General features: G+C 42.1%; 1 long non-coding RNA gene across 2 annotated transcripts in view; it reads left to right on the top strand.

The window, feature by feature from the left end:
- Nucleotides 1-17864, top strand: part of LOC138755550 (uncharacterized) — a 38848-nt gene extending 20984 nt beyond the window's left edge. For both annotated transcript variants that reach the window (XR_011352384.1, XR_011352385.1), the window contains exon 2: nucleotides 17209-17864. This is a non-coding gene — a long non-coding RNA (uncharacterized lncRNA). The remainder of the gene's footprint in view (nucleotides 1-17208) is intronic.
- Nucleotides 17865-22050: the final 4186 nt, after the last annotated feature.

Genomic DNA, 22050 nt, shown 5'->3' with positions numbered 1-22050 from the left:
TTTTTACAACAATGTATTCCATTGTGGAGTCCACAGACAAGCTGGCAAAAACAGGATGTCCTTGGTGTTAGTTACAATCTCACTGCAGCAATGGGAAGGTCATGCTAGAAGGCAGTAACATTCTCACCTATGTTACAAAGCAACTATATTCTCATTGAATTGATTAATCCTTTGTTAATCAGATATATTAAGCTTATTCTTTCACATTAGGATAATTGAATATTTATTATTTATCGGATTTTAGTTCTAATTGTCTCTTGTTAATAACTGGTAAATTAGCATACCATTGAAGTTGGGTTTTTTTGGTTGTTTTTGCATTTTTTTTCAACAACGTCCCTGTTCAGATTCACCAAGAAAGAATTTTTTTTGCCAGTGGACATTGTACTGTAGTGGCCTGTGCATGGAGTTGTGGACTGGCCCACAAAATAGCTGATAAACGCGGTGACCATGCAGACCTGGGGGTGACACCAGGCGTTATCCCAGATGACCTCCTACATGACGGGAAGATGGGGAACTGTGGTGGGAATGCTGGCCAATTCCAGGCCAGTGCTCTGATGATGTGAGGCTCTCATGTCAGTGCCTGAGGTCCATAAAAGCACGATGGCCAGTGCAATAAACCAGGCTTTGGTGTGCGTGCCCTTCTTCTCCACAGATGTGTAGCACAAATGCTACATTGGTGAACCCGACAGGTCCAACCATCAGTTGAACCTAAAGCAGAGCCAGCGACCATCCACGCAGTCTCACTCAGGCTCCCAGTGATTTGGGTGTCTCGAGGAAGCCGAGGCTCAATTCCAGCTTTGATACATCACCGCCGCTGACACCTGCTACTTCTATATCATGTGTGCACTCGATAAAGACACAGTAGCAAGGGTTGTAGACTTCCTACGGCAGCCTCTAGAGCAATGCAAATATAAGCCCTCAAAGAGCTGTTAGCCCATATTTTCAGGCTCTCCCGGTGCAAATGTGCCACCTGATTGCTGCATATGGATGGACTGGGGGATAGGGCCCCATCCGTCTTAATGAGTGAGATGCTCACTTTGACTGCCTGCTCTTTGAGCAGATCTTTTTGGGGCAGCTGCCCAAGGATATCAGACCCTTGCTCATGGACGATGACTTTGGAAGGTTATAGCCTGGGTAGACAGACTCTGGAGAGCGAGGAAGGACACCAGTGCCATCATAGAGCACAGCAGCAAGCCCCACGAACAATACCTGGCGAGACCAAGACCAGCAGAGAGGTATTAATACCCTGGGACATTTCTGCTGCTATTATCAACGATGGGTGTAGAGGCCTGTCAATGCTGCCCACCCTGCGGATTTCTGGTAAATGGCCTGGCCAACTGTCATTGATGGCTGTGTTGGTTGGCCCATGTGATAGCCTCGTTTACATTTGGGACTCCTTGTCGGGCAGGAATTTCCTGGTTGACACTGGTGCTGAGATAAACGTCCTACCCACGCAGGCCTCGACTCCCATTATGGCAAGCAGGACCAAGCACTGAAGGCAGCCAACAGCTCTTCCATTCGACTCTTGGTATCCACACCATCCCTCTTCGGTTATTTACATAGACGTTCACCAGTAGTGCAACTGGTCCCTAGGGGCTGACTTCCTTCAGGCCCGCTGCCTGTTTATCAACCTGTCTTGGTGCATGACAGAACTTTATAGACTCTATCTCTGGGGAAACCAAGCTACCCGCCTCCACCCCCCCCCCCCCCCCACCCCACCACCTTGACTCTGTAACACATTCAGACAACGAATTCGCCTGCATCCTGTCGGAATTCCCCTCAATAGTGGCGCCACAGTTCTCTGCGCTTGAGCCAAAACATGGAGTAAGGCACCACATTCTGACCGAGTGCTCCCACACCAAGCCAGGGCATGTCATCTCCCTCCTGAGAAGCTCAGCTTCAAGAAGGAGGAGTTCAAGAAAATGGTGGGGTTGGGGATTGTGCGGTGCTCTGACAGTCCCTGGGCCTCCTTCCTCCACATGGAGTCAAAAACAGGGGGGGTTGGAGGCCATTTGGCTGCTGGCTCAACGAGGACACCATGCCCTACAGATATCCCTTGCCCCACATCCAAGACTTGGCTGTCAACCTGCACGAATCACGTGTGTTTTCCAAGGTGGACCTCATTCGGGGGTTTCACCAAATCCTAGTTCACCCTCAGGACATCCCCAAAACCACAATTATAACCCTCTTTGGCTTGTTTGAATTCCTCTGCATGCCCTTCGGTCTAAAGAACGTGGCACAAACTTTTCAGTGGCTGATTGATACAGTGGGCCAGGACCTCCCAATTGCATTCATAGATAAACAGTGACACTCGTCCTACGTGTCCAAATGTATGGATATACAGCTAGTCGCAGCTGCAAAGACCACGCTGCCCACCTGAGACAACTGTGTACCCGTTTGAGTGAGTTCGGGCTGAAAATTAATCCCACAAAATGCCAATGGTCTGGACACTATTGAGTTCCGGGGCACAGAATAAACAGACACAGGGCTACACCACTCCCCGAAAAGGTCAAGGCGGTCCTTTACTTCAGCAATGGCAGGAAGATGGGGAACTGTGGCCAGAATGCTGGCCAATCCCAGGCTGGCACTTCAATGACGCAGGGCCCTGACATTAGTGCTTGGGGCCCATATAAGCATGGTGGCTGGTGCAATAAACCAATTTCAACTTTAAGGCTTTGATGTGTGTGTTGCTCTTCTCCATGCTTGTGTAGCATGAATGCTACAATATATATGACAATAAACTCATGATCCATCTTTATCTACTCTATCCCTATAATCTAATATTAGTCGGCTAATTTTTCTGTAGTGTTACACCTCTTTCTTGATATAATGACAAGTGTTCAGAACAAAATATTTGGTGGATAGTGATTTTGATGGATTATCAGCCAGTGATAATTGGGATGTCTAGGAGAATGAAATAACACATCAAAAATCGGAACATACAATATAATGTAATTGTTGCTGTTTATAACATAAAACATTAGATCAAAGGCAAACTAAATCCAGAAAATTCTGGAAATACTTAATAGTGGTTAGCTAGTCTCTGTGGAGAGAGAAAGAGAGCCAATGTCTCAAGTTTATTGCACTTAATTAGAATTAGGAAAAGTTAGAAATTGAACATGTTTTAAGATGCAGTGAGGGGAAGAGACCAAGAGAAAGGGTGTAATGTAGCTTCATTGCATTTGGATCCTTGACTTCCTGTCTTGCAGACAGTAATCAGTGATCAGTAACAAAATCTTCTCCATCATCATACACAATGCCACCACTCCTCAAGGAAGTGTACACAGTCCCATTCTAGAGTCCCTCTATGTCCACAACTAAACATCTAAAAATGGTCCCAACTCCATCATCGAACTTGATGACTACACCATAATAGTGGGCTGCGTATTAAATAACGAAGAGACAGAATACAGAAAGTGTAACGGCACTGATTTACCCCAGCTTACAAACAAATAAAGAATACACTCAATTGTTTCCTTCAGCACACCATGAAGTTTATTTTCTTTTATTATTCACTAGACACCACATTGCATTCTTCAACTCTCCAAACACCACCCAGCTAAACTATAACCTTCTCAATGGTTCACTGCCACACAGGTGATCCTGACACTCTCACTCTCCTCCTCCTGCATCTGAGATTCATCACCTGTATACTGATGCTCAGCACACCTGTACAATGTATGCTATTACCCCTGTGTCACATCGCTTACATCATCAGTGGTGGCCGGCACTGCTCCCAACGAAGCTAAGTATGAGGCTGCAACAGCGCCCCCTTCCCCCCACCCCAGGGTCTGAGCCATGCAAGGAGGACTGATTGGAATTGTCCTGGTATGTAACGGTGTGGAGGCCCGACCTCGTACAATAGTATAAGACAGGCTGACTGACAAGCGTGCAACTGGTCCTCTGACTCTGGCTCTGATGCAGAACATGGACCATCGAAATACATCGGCTTCATCCTGTCAATGGAAACCTTGTCACCTTTTCCATTCCTGTCGATCACAAAAGCCTATGGGTGGCATTGTTAGAGTTGAAAAAGACTATAGTAAACAGGCTGAAGTGGTTTGCAAACAGCATCATGCCGGAGGAACACTCACATTGGATTTTGGTCTCAAGAATTCTTTATTTGTTTGTAAGCTGTGGTAAATCAGTGCTGTTACAAGTGGTTACCCCATGAGTTCATAGTACCTTTTAATTTAAAATGGATGGAGATGAACAGTTGGGGAGGTCAAACTAAATATTCTCCCCCATTTTTATTAATAATGCACTAGCATGGTGTGATAGTACAGATCTATCACCAATGTACATAGTGTATATAGTTACTGTATCAAGACTGTGCTTACAGCGATTGGCTGAGAGCTAAGCCACGCCTATTGTCTGGGCCTTAAAGGGTTGTGTCCCTAGCCAGGTTGGATCATTCTGGACTGGTCGGCCACCTGTGAAGAGCTCCTGTCTTTTGCTAATAAAAGCCTTGGTTTGGATCAACAAGCCTTTGATTCTTTCGACGAGCTCTACACATGGTTCATGATCCTTGAAGCGCATTTGTCTGCCCTCAGTGTGACAAGTCAGAAGATGAAGAACGGTTTGCTTGTGAAGCATCTTCCAGAGCAAATTGCCTGTGAAGTGGAGGATGTCTTTGTGGATCTGAATGGAAATCTCCCATACATCATGCTTAAGGCAGCTATTCTATGGCCTAGTCAGCCATTTAGGGAGACTTGTATTTCCCAATTACTGTCTGATGACAGCCTAGGCAACCATCACAGATGTTGAGGAGTTAACACAGACTAACTAGAACAGATCCTGTCAAAGGTTCCTTCTGTGTTTACTTCATCATGCTTAAGAGCATTTGGTGAGTGTCTTTTGAATGTCCACCCTCAATTATTTGATGGATCATACTGACCTCCTTATGTCCACAACCTCTGCATTGAAGATAGAAGTCCCCTAGCAAATGGAACTGAACAACTGCTTACTGTGTCTTATAAGGCACCTTCTCAATTGAAGATATCACCAATATCAATCGAAGATAAATGAGTTGGAGCAGCAAATAGTAGCACTGACTACGCAGGACCAGGCTTTTGGTACATCAGCCACTGTCTTTTCCTCAAAGACCATCTCTTGGGTGTTTAATTGCTTGTTGATTCCAGTGCAGAGATATCAGTGGTCCCTCCAACCATGGAGGAATACAGACACCCCAATATGTCATATGTTATTTCAGCTGCAAATGATTCTCATATTCAAACATATGGTCAGAGGTCACTCACCATAGATTTCAGTCTCAAGAAACCTTTTCAGTGGGTTTTCATGGTTGAAAATGTGGCAAATTTCATTTTGGGAGTGGATTTCTTGTCATATTTTTCTTTGTTGGTGGATTTGAAAACACTTACATCATCGGCAGCCCGCACTGCTCCCACTGATGATAAGTACAGGACAATGACAGAAGTCAGCGACTTGGTGCCAAGATAACAATCTCTCTCTCTCAACATTAATAAGGCAAAGGAAATGACCATTGACTTCAGGAGCGGGGCAGAGTCCATTAATGGCACTGAAATGGAAAGTGTAGATAGGTTCAAGTTCTTTAGAATAAGTATCTCCAATGTTACGTTCATGACTGCAGTGATAAAGATGAGCCCAGATGATGTTTTATTTAAAATTATATTTTTAATTATTAATGAACAATTATATAACACCTACTCTCATTTAACTAACTTATCTAAACTTAACAAAATTTATATACAATGGTCTAACTTAAAATCTAACTATGTGCGAATATACTGATGTGTGTAGTATACCCCAAGCCATAACGGCTCAAGGCTCAGTTCTTGAAAGGCAGTTCCAAGTTCAAAGTCAGAAATTCAGTGATGACACACAGGCTTTTGATAATTGGGGCACGCATGCCTTGGATGAAGTTTACAGTTCCTTAAATGGGTGAAAGAAGGTTGATTAACTCACAAAACTCTTATTCCAGATAGTTCAGAGAAATATCCTTTTTAGTCCTTCTTCAGCAATTAGAATCTTTTTGAGGGTCAGTCGAGTACAGTATTTCTTCTGCATATTTAAAAACCCCTTTTGTGAATAAGTAGAGTGCTTTAAACCCCCTTTCGTGGGTCAGTAGAAGTATTGTGCAGTATTTCTTCTGCATATTTTAAAGCCCCTTTTATGGGTCAGTAGAAGTGGTCTCTCATTCCTCTGTAAGTAAAAGGAAGAAATCTGACAATTCTGTCTATAACCACACAAAGAGGCCATGGGTTTTTTGACCACAAAAGAGGTTGAAGAGCTGTCAACTCTTGTGCTGCTTCCTCAAAATGGCTTCCAGCCACTCCTGTATATTCCAACTTAATCTATTGGTCACATGGTCTCTGCACCTGGGCTTTAGAGACATTGTCTTGCTTCTCTTCAAATGTTTCCATTTAGGAACACAATGTCTTCAAATCTTGCTGCTAATTTCACAGTCACTTCAAATCCTGCAGGCAGTTGTTAAATCTGTTCTCTTAAAAGGACAGTCCCACACCAATATAATGAACTGAAAAGATGGGGAGAACGTCAACCAATCACCTAATTTTGGACAAGCACATTGGGTCAATGGTCAAGAAAGTGCAATTTAGGACACTTCATGATGGTGAAAATCAGAGGCAAAGCAGAAAAAGACTTAAAACAGTTTTTTAAATCTTTTTAGTTGTCTAATTCTGCTCCCAGGTCTTATGGTTCATATTATGATCCCAAGATTTATTATTGTGATTGAACTTGCTCAAAGATGGTCTTATCAGTTAAGACTAAAAATAAAAATCTTGAGCATATCCTGAACACTAACCTCACATTATAGTGGGAGACAATACAATGATAAAAGTTTGCTTTGTGGGCTGTTCACCTAGTCAACTCACGCATAGTATAGGAGTAAAAACACAGTACAGAGGCCAGAATTACAGAAAGAGATCAGTTCGAATAGAGCAAAGGCAATGTTATTTTACAAGTGCGAGATTTGTTCAGTGATAATGGCAGGCAAGAAACTTTCCTTGAATTTGGTGGTGTGATATCTCACACTTGTTAATCTTCCCTATAAAATAGGGTTCTGAGTACACAGCCTTGCTGGGCACCAGTGTTAAAGGTGATTATTGAAGAGGTGCTATCATCAATCTCTATTTGCTTGCAGAGGGGGGTGCTGAGGTCAAGATCTTGGAGATTGGAAGTGGATTTACTGGCACTAATGTGTTGAAGGCAGAGACATAGTCAATGAATAGTGGTCAGACGTATGTACACTTGTTTTCCAGATGATTCAGGGCTTTGTGTAGGGCCAGGGAGACCTGTTGTAGAACTGTTGCAGAAGAAGGCAAATTCGGTCGAGGTTGGAGTTAATATGAGCCATGACTAGCCATTCAATGCACTTTATGATGGTAGAAATCAGAGTCCCCACCTGGTTGTAATTTAGGCCCTTCACTATATTCTTCAGCACCAGAATGATAATGACATTCTTAAAGCAGGTGGGCTGCTCTGCTTGTAGCAGGTTGAAGCTGTCTGTGACTACTTCTGCCAACTGGTCGGTTTTGGAACAAAAGACATGTCCATGTGGGTTAGTCACACTTTCTGGGGGTTCATTCTCCAGAAGGCTGATCTGATGTGCGGCAGTGACTATGGATGAAGGTGTACCTGAAGTTGATGTAATGGTCATTGGCCTCCTGCTCAAAATTAAACTCATTGGGAAGTGGTGTGCTGTTGATTGCAATTTAAAAAAAAAATTAGGCATACAGCACGGTAACAAGTCATTTTAGCCCATGAGTCATGCGGCATGCCCAATTTACACACAATTATTCAACACCTCTGGTGGGTTTTTTAACGGTGGGAGGAAACCAGAGCACCTAGGGAAAACCGACATAGACACGGGGAGAACGTATAAACTCCTTTCAGACATTTAAACCCCAGTCCCAATCACTGGCGCTGTAAAGGCATTGCACTAACCACCTCGCCAACCTTGCCACCCTGCCTGATTTTCACTTTATAGAGAAAGTGTATGAACCCCTGCCATACTCACCTGGTGTCTGTGAGTTTTTGCCTTTTGCCATCTCTAATGGCCTTGTGGATGGTCATATCTACATTTCTTGAATAGGACTGGGTCACCTGACTTGTACACTTTGTTCCTGGGCATAAGTAGTGAGTAATATGTAATTCAGCCATAGTTTCCAGGTAGGGAACACGTGGGTTGTTCTCTTTGGCATGTGGTCCTCCACATGCTTGCCATTGAAGTCAGTGATGAAGGTAATATATTTGTTGAGGTAGGTTGCTGAGTCCTTGAATGGGGACCAGATTCGAAGCAATCACATATGATGTTATCTGTTTACTCAGATCAATGATGCAACTTTGGTAGTTGGTAATTTGTTTTATTCCTTTCTACATGAATCTTCTTCCAAATATTGAGCAGATGATGTAATACTGGAGAATTCCTACGTTGTACCAATTTTTCATCCCATTTATATAATATATGTTCAGGTATCTTCTCCCCTATTTTATCTAGTTCTAATCTAGTGCAATCTGGCTTTTCCCTTGTTTGATAAAAATCTGATAGGTATCTTAATTGTGCGGCTCTATAATAATTTTTAAAGTTTGGCAGTTGTAAGCCTCCTTGTTTATACCATTCTGTTAATTTATCTAGTGCTATCCTCGGTTTCCCCCCTTTCCATAAGAATTTCCTTATTATTTTCTTTAACTCCTTGAAGAATTTCTCTGTCAAATGTATTGGCAATGCCTGAAATTGGTAATGTATCCTTGGGAAAATGTTCATTTTAATACAGTTTATCCTTCCTATTAATGTTAGTGGTAAGTCTTTCCAATGCTCTAAGTCGTCCTGTAATTTTTTCATTAGTGGATAATAATTGAGTTTATATAGATGGCCGAGGTTTTTATTTATTTGTATACCTAGGTATCGCATTATATATATCCATTTACTGTCACTTTCGCCAAAGGCCCCTTATATAATGCTTTAATCCAATTAATATATTTCTCTGGTAAGCTGAATTTTTGTACTACTTTGAATAAATAATTCCATTCTACTCTGTCAAAGGCCTTCTCTGCGTCTAAAGCAACCGCTACTGTTGGATCTTTATTTCCTTCTATTGCATGAATTAAGTTAATAAATTTACAAATATTGTCTGTTGTTCGTCTTTTTTTAATAAATCCAGTTTGGTCTAGATTTACTATTTTTGTTACATAGTTGGCTAATCTGTTTGCTAATAGTTTAGCTATTATCTTATAATCTGTGTTAAGTAAAGATATTGGTCTATATGACGCGGGTGCGAGTGGATCTTTCTCTGTCTTTGGTATTACTGTAATTATTGCTGTTTTGCTTGAATCTGGTAAGCTTTGTGTTTTATCAATCTGGTTGATTACGTCCAGAAAGGGAGGAATTAATAAATCTTTAAATGTTTTATAGAATTCTATTGGGAATCCATCCTCTCCTGGTGTTTTATTATTCGGTAGTTTTTTTATTATCTCTTGTATTTCTACTATTTCAAATGGTTCTGTTAATTTATTTTGTTCCTCTGTTTGTAATTTCGGTAGTTCAATTTTAGTTAAAAATTCATCTATTTTGTCTTCTTTCCCTTCGTTTTCAGTTTGATATAATTGTTCGTAGAATTCTCTGAAGCTTTCATTAATCTCCGTTGGATTATATGTGATTTGCTTGTCTTTTTTCCTTGATGCCAATACCATTCTCTTAGTTTGTTCTGTCTTAAGCTGCCACGCTAGAATTTTGTGCGTTTTTTCTCCTAGTTCATAATATTTCTGTTTTGTCTTCATTATGTTCTTCTCCACCTTATATGTTTGTAGTGTTTCATATTTTATTTTTTTATCTGCCAATTCTCTTCTTTTAGTTGTGACTTCCTTCATTGCTAATTCTTTTTCTATATTTGCTGTTTCCCTTTCCAACTGCTCTGTTTCCTGATTGTAGTCCTTCTTCATCTTGGTTACATAACTTATTATTTGCCCTCTGATGAACGCTTTCATTGCGTCCCATAGTATAAACTTATCTTTCACTGATTCTGTATTTATTTCAAAGTACATTTTAATTTGTTGTTCAATGAATTCTCTAAAATCCTCCCTTTTAAGTAGCATGGAGTTTAATCTCCATCTATACATTCTTGGAGGCATGTCCTCTAACTCTATTGACAATATCAGGGGTGAGTGGTCCGATAATATTCTAGCTTTATATTCTGTTTTCCTAACTCTGTCTTGCATGCGAGCTGATAACAGGAATAGGTCTATTCTTGAGTATGTTTTATGTCTACCCGAATAATATGAATATTCCTTTTCCTTTGGGTATTGTTTCCTCCATATATCCAAAAGTTGCATTTCTTGCATCAATTTAATTATAAATTTGGTTACTTTGTTCTTTCTGTTAATTTTTTTCCCAGTTTTATCCATGTTTGAATCCAAATTAAGGTTGAAATATGTTCCCTTGCGTGTCTGCTATCTTTAAAAAAATATCTTGCATAAATTTTTGATCTTCTTCGTTAGGTGAATATACATTGAGTAATTTCCAAAACTCCGAATATATCTGACATTTTATCATTACATATCTCCCTGCTGGATCTATTATTTCCTCTTCTATTTTAATTGGTACATTTTTACTGATTAATATAGCTACTCCTCTAGCTTTTGAATTATATGACGCTGCTGTTACATGTCCTATCCAATCTCTCTTTAATTTCTTGTGCTCCACTTCAGTTAAGTGTGTTTCTTGCACAAATGCTATATCAATTTTTTCTTTTTTCATTAAATTTAGCAGTTTCTTCTTTTTGATTTGGTTATGTATTCCATTAATATTTAAAGTCATATGGTTTAACGTAGTCATTTCATACTTTGTTTATCTTTCCTTTCCGTTTCCTCATCATTACCTTTCCTTCTTATCCATTTCTACTTTCTTTTTTTGAACACTTTATAAGACAACATTTCTAAAACATCAAACATTTCCCTTATTCTCCTATCTAAAATTTCTTTAACCCCACTATCCCCTCCCCTTCCTGAGTTGCCCTTTATCCCTTGTCGGGCAACCACATCTCCCCTCTCCATTTGGATTTGCGAATTCACTCGCAAGCGTCAACTGATTTCGCAGTGACCCAGCCACCCCCCCCCAGAAAATATTTTAATTTTAATTTTCATATACAACAAAGGTCACTCTCTTAAATCCCCCCATACTTCCTTTCTTCCCTTTCTTTCCCTTCTTAGTTCTTACCTCTATTCTATTTTTTTAAATATATATATACGCACATACACATACATATATATCTATATATACCTACTTACACACATACATATAGTTTGTGGTCATTTTTGTTCTCGTTACATATCTTTCTCTCTCTGTTTTGTAGTTGTTCTGCAAATTTTCTTGCTTCCTCTGGATCCAAGAATAGTCTGTTTTGCTGCCCTGGAATAACTATTTTAAGTACCGCTGGATACTTTAGCATAAATTTATATCCTTTTTTCCATAGGATCATTTTTGCTGCATTAAACTCCTTCCTCTTCTTCAGGAGTTCAAAACTTATATCTGGATATAAAAAAAAATTTTGAACTTTGTATTCCAGTGGTTTTTTGTCTTCTCTTATTTTCCTCATTGCTTTCTCCAATATATTTTCTCTTGTTGTATATCTTAAGAATTTTACTAGAATGGATCTTGGTTTTTGTTGTTATTGTGGTTTAGGGGCTAATGTTCTGTGTGCCCTTTCTATTTCCATTTCTTCCTGTAGTTCTGGTCTTCCTAGGACCCTGGGGATCCATTCTTTTATAGATTCTCTCATATTCTTGCCTTCTTCATCTTCCTTAAGGCCCACTATCTTTATATTGTTTCTTCTACTATAATTTTCCATTATATCTATCTTCTGAGCTAATAGCTCTTGTGTCTCTTTAACTTTTTTACCAGATTCTTCTAATTTCTTTTTTAAGTCCTCTACTTCCATTTCTACGGCTGTTTCTCGTTCTTCCACCTTGTCCACTCTTTTTCCTATATCTGACATGATCATCTCTAATCTATTCATTTTTTCTTCTGTACTTTTTACTCTTCTTTTTATTTCACTGAATTCTTGTGATTGCCATTCTTTTACTGATTCCATATATTCTTTTAAAAAAATATATCCATTGTCTTGCCCTTCCCTTCATCTTTCATTTCTCTGTGTTCTTCCTCTTCTTCTTCTGAGTCCACTCCAGGATCTGTGTCCTTTGCCTCTGTCTCTTCTGGTTTTCTTGTTGGTTTGTTTGTTTTATTTTGTTGGGTATTTTTGGTCTTCTTATTTTTATTAGAAGTGTCTTGCTGGTGGTCTTCTTCCTCTGGGTTGGTCATCTGTTGTTTCTTTGATTTTTTACTCTCTTCTTCTTGCTCTCGTTATTTTCTGTGTCTTTCTCTTGCAGTTGTGTTGTAGCTGTCAATCTCAGCTGTGGAGATCGACTCCCGTCAGTGTTATTTTCGTCTTGCGCATCTGCGCATGTGCGAGGAGTCGCGCATGCGCGGTTGCGCACTTTTGCTTGGCTCCGTGAGCCATTTTTGTAGTCCCGAGTTCGGGACTTCAACTGACCTGAGGGAGCGGGCTTCTCTCTCCGCGGCGGGCCTCCTCGGACAGGTAAGGCCTTCACCTTCTTCTTCCGACGTCCTTTCTTCTTCTCTTCTTCCCGTTGCTTTTGACTTTTCTTTTTTCGCTGCCATTTTCTCCACACCTTTATTTTCACTTTATTTTGGTTTTTGTGTTGGTGCCTTCATTTTTTCACTGTCTTTATTTTACTTTTCTGGAGAGGGCTGGAGTTCCCCGACCGGCCACTACTTCATCACGTGACTCCCCGAGGAATATAGGTTGAAGTGAAATTTATTTCAGTAATTGGTGAGTAAAGCTTTGGTGCAAATGTTAAAAAAAAGTTGTTTCAGTTGACTGACAAAAGGAAAATAAATGACTGTGATTAATGTGCAGATGTTACAGTGGTTTTAAATGGTTCCTTGTCTCATAACAGAATTGAATGAGCTGCATTGGGCTTGAATAATAATAGATGCTATCAAAACTGTGACTTACTCTGGTTGAATGTTTCCTGTGTATCATCAGCTTCTCTGCTACTTGTTTAAGGAAATAAATGTGGGTTTCAGGAAGTAGTTATTAATGCAAAATGAAAGATCAGGAAGTAGTTATTAATACAAAATGAAAGAAAGAATGGGATGCAGACAAAAAATTCCAGAAATGTGCTTAGTTGCAATGATTCTATGCCGTGTGCCTCTTTGAGTTGTGCTTTTATTAGAGTTGTGGGGGATGTTACAAGCTCTAAATCAGGGGTCTCAAACTCAATTTACCCGGGGGCCACTGGAGGTAGAGTCTGGGTGAGGCTGGACCGCATCAGGTTTTCCACAAGAAAAGCTCTTACAAAAACATTCCAATGTTATCAAATGTCTTTATTTTTATTTTTTAAACAGAAAATAAGATGAAAAAATAAATAAATTAACAATTCATAAGAAAAAAAATAAAATCAATCAATAATAAATAAATAAAATGAAAATAATAATAATGAAATTAATAATAATGCAGCAGATATAGAAGACTGAAGAAACCACATATAGTTGCTGACTGGAGAAATGTAATTATTATTATTCAGATTCAAATGTCTGTATTAACAGTTCTTTAACCTTTAACTTTCTGAACATGAATGGAACATTGAACATAAACTGTTATGAACATGTCTTCTTCTGCCTACTTCTTACTGCTAGAGATCTGGCAGCGCTTCCTCTTGCATAGCCGAGCCACATTTGGCTTAAGGGAGGAGGAGGTTGAGACCCTCAGTAGGGCTTGAAGATGCTCGTCAGTAAGTCTGGACCTGTACTTGGACTTATTGAAGTTCATGCGCCGAAGCGCGTGAAGCGGGAGCGGCCCGGAAATTGCGCATGTGCCGTGTGCATATAATGACAAATAGAAAATGCACACAAATATGCTTATATTCGCAATAAGGCCAGCCGATGTCCCGCCCCCTAGAGCAATATGCCCCACCGTGATTGGTAGGTTCGTTCAGCTCCGCACACAACACTGAAAAGTGCCAATCATATCAAACTTGCGCGCCGCACTAACATTAAATTTTTATATTAAGGCGGGGCCACAAACTATCGTCCCGAGGGCCGCAGTTGGCCCGCAAGCCGCAAGCTTGAGACCCCTGCTCTAAATGCAACATCCAAAGTTGTTATTCGCAGTAGGTAATGAATCTGTGGAATTCTCTGCCCAATGAAAAAGTAGAGGCAGCTTCCTTAAATGTATTAAGCATGATGGGGAATGGGCATGTAAGTGGAGTTAATGGGCAGATCAGCAATGAAATTATTAATGGCAGAACAAGTTTGATGGGCCAGGTGGCCTACTCCTGCTCCTGTTCACATTCTTATTGATTCACCACTGCCACAAGCACAATTATAGGACAATTAACAGATCAGTTGTGGGCCTTCATTAAAATGGTGCCAAATTGTTTGTAGAAAAAAAAGGAGACCTTTTCCATGCAACTTCACAAAACAATTGATTAATCTAGGTGAAACAGTGTTTGTTTCATTTATTGTCACAAGTTCTCTGAAACAGTGAAAAGCAGACCTTTTTAATATTGAATGTGAACGATCATCATTTCAAGATCTGCCTGAAAAAAAGGAATCTGAGATTAACATCAAATCATACATTCCCTTATGCCTGTAAATGAATGCTCTAATTCTTTCAGTCGCATCCCAACGTTGGCACTAGATTCAGGCTATTAACTGTTCTGACTGTTCTACACTTGCAAAATGGGGACAAGACCTCACTTAGAGAATTGTGCACAGTTCTGGTCACCCAGCCATAGGAAGATATCATTAAAATGAAAAAGATGCAGGAAAGAATCAGAAGAATGTTACTAGTTCTGGTAGATTTGAATTAGAAGGAGAGGCTGAATAGAGCAGGACTTTTCTCCCTGGAACAGAGTAGGATGAGGAATGATCTAATTGAAGTTTATAAAAACATAATGGGCATAGATAAGGTAAATAATCAGTCTTTTTTCACAGGGCAAGTGGAATTTAAAACCAAAAGGCACAGGTTTAAAGCAGTAGTTTTCCAACTTTTTCTTTCCACTCACAAGTAATCCCTATGCCATAAGTGCTCTGTGATTAGTAAGGGATTGCTTAAAGTGGTATGTGAGTGGAAAGAAAAAGTTGGAAAACCACTGTTCGAATCATACCTAATTGGCTCGTTATGTGCACAGTTTCACAACTCTGAAGGAAATGGGCCAATGACAATATTTCTCAAGCAAAATATTTCAGTACAATTGGGTATATAGCAGTAGTTCTCAACCTTTTTTTCCCCACTCACATACCACATTAAGCAATCCCTTACAAATCACAGAGTACTGATGGCTTAGGGATCACTTAAAAGTGGTATGTGAGTGGAAAGAAAAGGTTTGAAAACCAGTGGCTTAAAGTGAGAGGAGAAAGATTGAAAAGGGACCTGAGGTGATAGAGGTGGATATAATTTTAAACTTTAAAGACATTTAGACAGGTATATGGATAGTAACGGTTTAGTGGGATATGGGCTGAATGCAGGCAAAAGAGATTAGCTTGGTTGGCATCGACAAGTTTGGCTGAAGGCGCTGTTTTTGTATTGTAACGTTCTATAACTCTAAAATCATAACTCTGTCTTGGTCTTCCCAAGTGGAATGTGATAAGAAATATTCCAATTATACATGAGTATTCCTTTTTTCCACTTCTTCACCTCTGACTCCATTTTTAGTATAATATCCTATAGGTCCATTCCACTGACTTGCATCACTGCTTCTCAGCCATATGGATAAATAAGGGATTATTTTTAAAATTAATTTAAAAATTCCTCACTTCTCAGACAGGAATGTACTGTTGAGGAGCAAGTGTATTGCTCAGACGTCAACCTACAGAAGGTACTCAGTTATATAAATAAACTCATACAGACTTAAGGTGACCAGATATGATCTGTGGTTGTACATGTTCAAACAATTCCTTGTGCTCCTACCCTGAAAGTGCCAGCTGATATCACTCTCTCCATGAATCCTTCGTTCACCCATCCCTCCCCACCAATTAACCCCTCCGACCCCAGCAGGAGGTACCACACTTGCACCCACACCTCATCCCTCATCACTATTTGGGGCCCCAAACAGTCCTTTCAAGTGAAGCAACACTTCACTGGTGTATCTGAGGAAGTCAGCTACTGCATCTGGTGCTCCATTTGTGGCCTTCTCTACATCAGAAAGGCTGGGCGCAGACTGGGAGATAGCTTCACTGAGCACTTTCAACCACTTCAATTTCACACCCTGCTCCTATGCTCACATGTTTGCCTATAGACTCATGTACTATCCCACAAAGACCACCCAATAATTGGAGGAACAACATTTGATTTTCCATCTGGGCACTCTTCAACTGAATGGCATTAACACCAACTTCTCCAGTTTCTGCTAGCCTCCTCTCTGTTCACCCTCCCTCCTCTTTCCCTTTGTCTTTTTTCCTCCAGCTCTCCTCACTTCTCCATTTACAGAGACATCCCTCCTTCCCCTGGTTGCTGGTGTACCCTCCTTCCCTTTTATCCACCTAATACCTCCTGACTGGGACTGTGCTTCTCTCCCTACCCACCCCCCCTTTTTGTTTGAGCACCTGCCAACTTTTTTTTGTATCTTGATAAAGGGCTCAAGCCCGAAACATTGGTTATGTATCTTTATCTTTGCTATATAAAGTACATTGTTTGACCTGCTGAGTTTCTCCAGCATTCGTTTTTTCACTCAACAGAATCCGGTGTTTTACCATTGAAATGAGGTTGCTCTGTCTGAACCCGCAGCAATAACAGAATGGATTTTATCTCTCTTGCTCATTTCCTCCTGAAACCACTTCCTGAGTCCACATGACTAAGGGTTGATACAGAAGACATGATACTATACAGCAGTTCTTTGTTCTCACTTCAGAATCTGTCTGCAAATGAAGCCAGATCTCATTCTCAGGTTCCATTTCCCAGATATTAACCAACTTTGCTTGAACTCTTTCAATATTCTTCATTGCCCTTGGATTGAACGGTCTTTTGTTTTTATATTGTCTGTTGCATAGTATGACAGAATATAGATATGTTTTTGGGAGATAAATTGGGAAAGGTTTGTTAGAGTAAGTCACATACAAACATTTTAAAAACAAATCTTATTTAAAATACTGGAGCTCTGCTAATGCTAGACATATTTGCTTTACAGCTTTTGTAAGAGCTTGGAGAGTGCCCAAGAGACTTCACTAATGGATTGTTGTTTACAAAAAGGAACAGGACTAGCTGGCAAGCTTGTGGAAAGCCCAAGATGGAAGACGAGTTTGTAAGTGTTTTGTTCAGCCTGGTTAAAGCCCTTGTGGTTCATGCAAGAGGAGAGGACTGGCTGGCTAATGTTTCACTTGGAATAAGGGAAACAAAAAGGAACTCTGTGGTGACCTGATAGAAAGAGGTCATAATTTGGAGAACCCTGAAGGGGGCAAGTTTAATCAGCAAGACACTGGAGTGGCTGATTAAAATGGAATCAGTTGTGGATGTCCTAAAACAACAAGCATCTCTCTGAAAACTGACAAGAACCTTCCTGAGTGGTAACTACTTACCTTTCAAGCACCAAAGCCTGGTGAACTTTATAAATGTTAAATTCTGTTCACAGTATAAGAATTGCCTGCAACCAGTGAACTTGGAGGAATGAGAAGTGAGATTGGACTGTGAACCAAAGAACTTTTCTGAACTTACACATACATTACATACACGTGCACTTAGAATGAGAAGGGTGTTAAGTTAGGTTAAGTAAGTCAATAGTGAGAAGTTAAAGTTGATTCTATTTTCATGTTTAACGATAATTAAAAGCAACTTTTGTTTAAGCAACTTTTGGTGAATATCTATTGCTGTTGGATTTTGGGGTCCTCTGGGCTCATAACAATAGTACCAGGAGACTGACCAACATCTTCTATGTCTCCTCCTGTATCTTTATGCTGTGTTCTTTCCTAAGGCTCAGCAATATTTTTCACCTCAAATAACAACAATAGCCACTTTCAGGTGGAATAGCTGGGAGCATGAGGCTCCAGAGCTGGTTGCGACATTCAGGTGGCAGTGCTGAAGGTGCTGTTCTGGCACCTGAAAGGTACGCAGCGGGGAAAGGCGCCGCGGAGCAAACGTCGGCTCCTGTTGACTCTGGCCATAGTCCCACCTGCTTTCAGGTGCCTAGGGGGAGCACTCGAAAGCGGAGAATACATCTATCTGATGAGGGTTGGGTTAGTACTCCTTGGGTCAGGGTTCTCCGCTTTCAAGTGGCCTCCCAACAGCCGCATTCGGGTATTTTAGGTGGATTTACATTGGGGTATCCTGGCCACCTGAAAGCAGCTAATATTTCCACACACACATGTAATAATAAAGTTATTCTTTCTTTGAATATCTTAATTTTTCCATTTTCCATAAATATATTCATACAATCTTTAAACTTTTATACACATCAAATATATTAAAGCTTTACACAACAAAACAAACCGCCCCCCCACTTTTCCCTCTCCCCTCCCACAAATACAAAAATATAACCACACACTGTCAGAGCTCTCATTTTTTTTCATGATTCTCTTTCTGGGATATCACATCTTTACATACATACATTGATACATTGAAGGGTTAAATTTATAATTGGACCCCTACATAATCCAAATATGGTTGCTATATCTTAATGAATGTATCATATTTATTTTTTAAGTTATAAGTAATTTTCTTCATGGGTATACAGCCACATATCTCTGCAGCCCATTGAACAATAAGTCGACAGTTGGACTTCCAAGTGATTGCTATACACTTCTTGTCTACAGCCAAGGCTAAAAATTTAGTCAGTTTATTGCACAATTCCATAAAGCTTGGGTCAGATGTGAAGGTCACTCCTATTATTTTTGTTAATGTTTCAGCGATATCATGTCAGAATTATCTTACCTTCGCACACAACCATGTAGTATGTAGGATGGTTCCAATTTTGATGCCACATCTAAAGCACATTTCAGATATTTCAGACTTTGATTTGCTTAGTTTTTGTGGCGTAAGATATAGTTGATGTAAGAAATTATATTGTACCAATCCATATTTCACATTTCTTTGGCTTGGCTTCGCGGATGAAGATTTATGGAGGGGGTAAAAGTCCACGTCAGCTGCAGGCTCGTTTGTGGCTGACAAGTCCAATGCGGGACAGGCAGACACGGTTGCAGCGGCTGCAGGGGAAAATTGGTTGGTTGGGGTTGGGTGTTGGGTTTTTCCTCCTTTGCCTTTTGCCTTTTGTCAGTGAGGTGGGCATTAACATCGTTAATGTTATACTACCCAGACACCAATCAGACCAACATTCTTTTTGTATTATAACACATAGATCCAACTCCCACCTTAATAGGCCTGTCTTAGGTCTTTCGCCTTCGAGAATAGAATACATTCTAGTTATAAATTTAGGTGTATTTCCCAGTCGAATCAGCCCCTCCACTTCATTGCTTGAAGGTGAGACCAATATGGAACCCCACATCTCTTACAGAAAGTACCTTATCTGAAGAAAACAGTGGAAGGTTCCATTTGACAAATCATATTTCTGTTTTAATTGTTCAAAGGACATTAGACCATCTTCATAACAGTCTTCAATATGTCTAATTCCTTTTTCATATCAAATGTTTAGAATTCTATTGCCCAAGAGTTTTTCCAGGTTAGCATTTTTGTCCTGCTGGTCACAGCTGCAGATAGTGATGTTATCCAGATATGGGAACGTTGTCTTTGGCTTGTGCCGGTCTACCATGCGATCCATCTCCCGCTGGAAGACGGAGACCCCGTTTGTGACCCCAAAGGGAACTTGGTGGAACTGGTACAGGGGCCCATCCACCTTGAAGCATGGGAATTTGGTGATACGCTGACTTCAGGTCAATTGTGGAGAAAACCCGGTAGCAGGCTATCTCGTTGACCATGTCGTCTATCCTGGGCAGGGGGTAGGTGTCCACTTGGGTGTACCGGTTAATGGTCTGGCTGTAATCCACAACTATCCTCGGCTTACTTCCCCCTTTGACCACCAGGACTTGGGCTCTCCAAGGGCTGTAACTGGACTTTATGACACATTCCGCCAGGAGTTGCCACACCTCTGCCTTGATGAAGTCTCTGTCTGCGGCGCAACAGTTCCTACTTCTGGCGGCGATCGGCTTGCAGCCTAGCGTAAGATGTGGGAAGAGCACCGGTGGGGGTGATGCATTGTGTGGAGAGGCCACAGGTTGGCCGGGACTGGTAGGTTCGCGCGCTGTGTAATGTGAATGGAGGTTGGGGGCCCCCGAAGGCAAGGCTGACACTCTGCAGGTGGCACTGGAAATCCAGGCCCAGGAGGACTGGGGCGCAGAGTTTGGGCATGACCAGGAGCCTGAACCCCATCTATGTCTCCCCTCCCACAGTTATATCGGCCGAGCAGCGACCAAGTGTACCAACAGTCTTATCCTTGGCAGTGAGGGCAATTGAGCAGGTGATGTGGTGGACTTTTAATCTCAGGGAGTGGGCTCTCAGTGCTGCCACTTTCGAACAGGCTCTTTGTTACCTGCCCGTTGACTTGCACGTCCATCATAGAGTACCCGAGATCGTGAGGGATGTCCCTGGTCAGTGTGGTGGCAGCCAGGACCATTTTGGGGTTGGAGTTGTCGCTCTCCGGCTATGTGTAGTGATTTACGGTATCCGGAGGCGTAGGTAGAATCCGGCCTGGTCATCGCCCGTGTTGACCATGTTGACGTTGGTTGTGGGGTGCGGTGTGCAGCAACTGATGACATCCGGAGGTGTGGGGTGCGTCGGTGGGCGGCCTGGTCATTGCCCATGTTGACCACGTTGTCCCCGTCATTGTCAGGGGCCCTCTGTGTCGGCCGCTGCCTGGCCCAAGATGGCGGTGGCACGTGGGGGCCTGCTGCGTGGCTGGCCTCCTTCCTCAGCCGTGTTCATTGCACCGGGGGAAGTGACGTCGTCACGGCCGGTGGAAGTGACTTCACTGTTGTTCTTGGCGAGTAGTGCTGGTGAGGGTGGGGGCTGGTCCAGGTGCTTGGGGCACACGTTGCGATCGTTGCTGGTGGAGCCGGACGCTGCACCGTTGGGGTCGGGGAAGAGGGAAGTTGTAGCAGGGACAATGGCTCCGCCCGGCACGTGGACAGGTCCGCGGGGGAGGTGGGGAGGTCATAGAGGGCCTCTGAGCTGCCAGCTGGTTTTGAGAGTCACACTTTAGCAAAGTGACCTTTCTTGCCACATCGGGAACAGTACTGGTTCCTAGCTGGGCAGTTTTGGCGCCATTGTTGGTCTGTCCCACACCAGGACCCACAGTACTTACAGGGGTGCCGGGTGCCCGCCGCAGCAATGTTCTCCTCCCCAGCATGGTCTGGGGCTGCAGCTGCAGTGTGAGAGGGCCATGAGGGAGCCTGCGGGAATCAGGAATCGAAGGCTTCGATGTGCAGGGCTGCATCTTCCAGGGTTCGGACCACTTCCACTGTCTTGGTCAGGGTGTAGATACTATCTTCCAGCAGCTTTTACTGGATGCCCCTCGAGCGTAGCCCTCAGACGAAGGCATCCCGGATCAGCCTCTCGACCTCCTCTGCGCCTACCCGGGTTCAGGCAGACACAGTTGGACCAACTCTCACAGGTGTCCCAGGTCAGACTCAGCCGTCTTCCCAAGTTGCTGGGCTTGGGTACTGAGGAGGTACCTTGCACAGACCGTATTCATGGGGGGGGGGGGCTTGTACAAGTTCTCGAGAGTGTCCATTGCGCTCTTGTACGTGGAGCAGCCTCTGGTTGCCTGGAAGGCGTGGGGACCCAGCTTTGACTGGAGTAGGACCAGCCTCTTCTGATTTGAGTCCAGGATGCTGCCTGTGTGCGCCTCGATGATTGCCTTGACCGCGTGCTGCCAGATCTCGAAGCGTGTCTGGGATTCTGGGTGGCGTGGGTCGACTTTGAGGCTTCCTGCGCTCAGGAGTATTTCCATGGCAGCCGTGGAAAAATTGTGGTGTGCTGTTAGCCAGAATCAGACACACACACAAGGTAAAGACTGTACAACAGG

This window comes from Narcine bancroftii, chromosome 2, assembly GCF_036971445.1.
Source record: "Narcine bancroftii isolate sNarBan1 chromosome 2, sNarBan1.hap1, whole genome shotgun sequence".
In the NCBI taxonomy this organism is placed as follows: domain Eukaryota; kingdom Metazoa; phylum Chordata; class Chondrichthyes; order Torpediniformes; family Narcinidae; genus Narcine; species Narcine bancroftii.
Note: the sequence above shows the minus strand (reverse complement) of the source record. Positions and strands in the feature narration are given on the sequence as shown.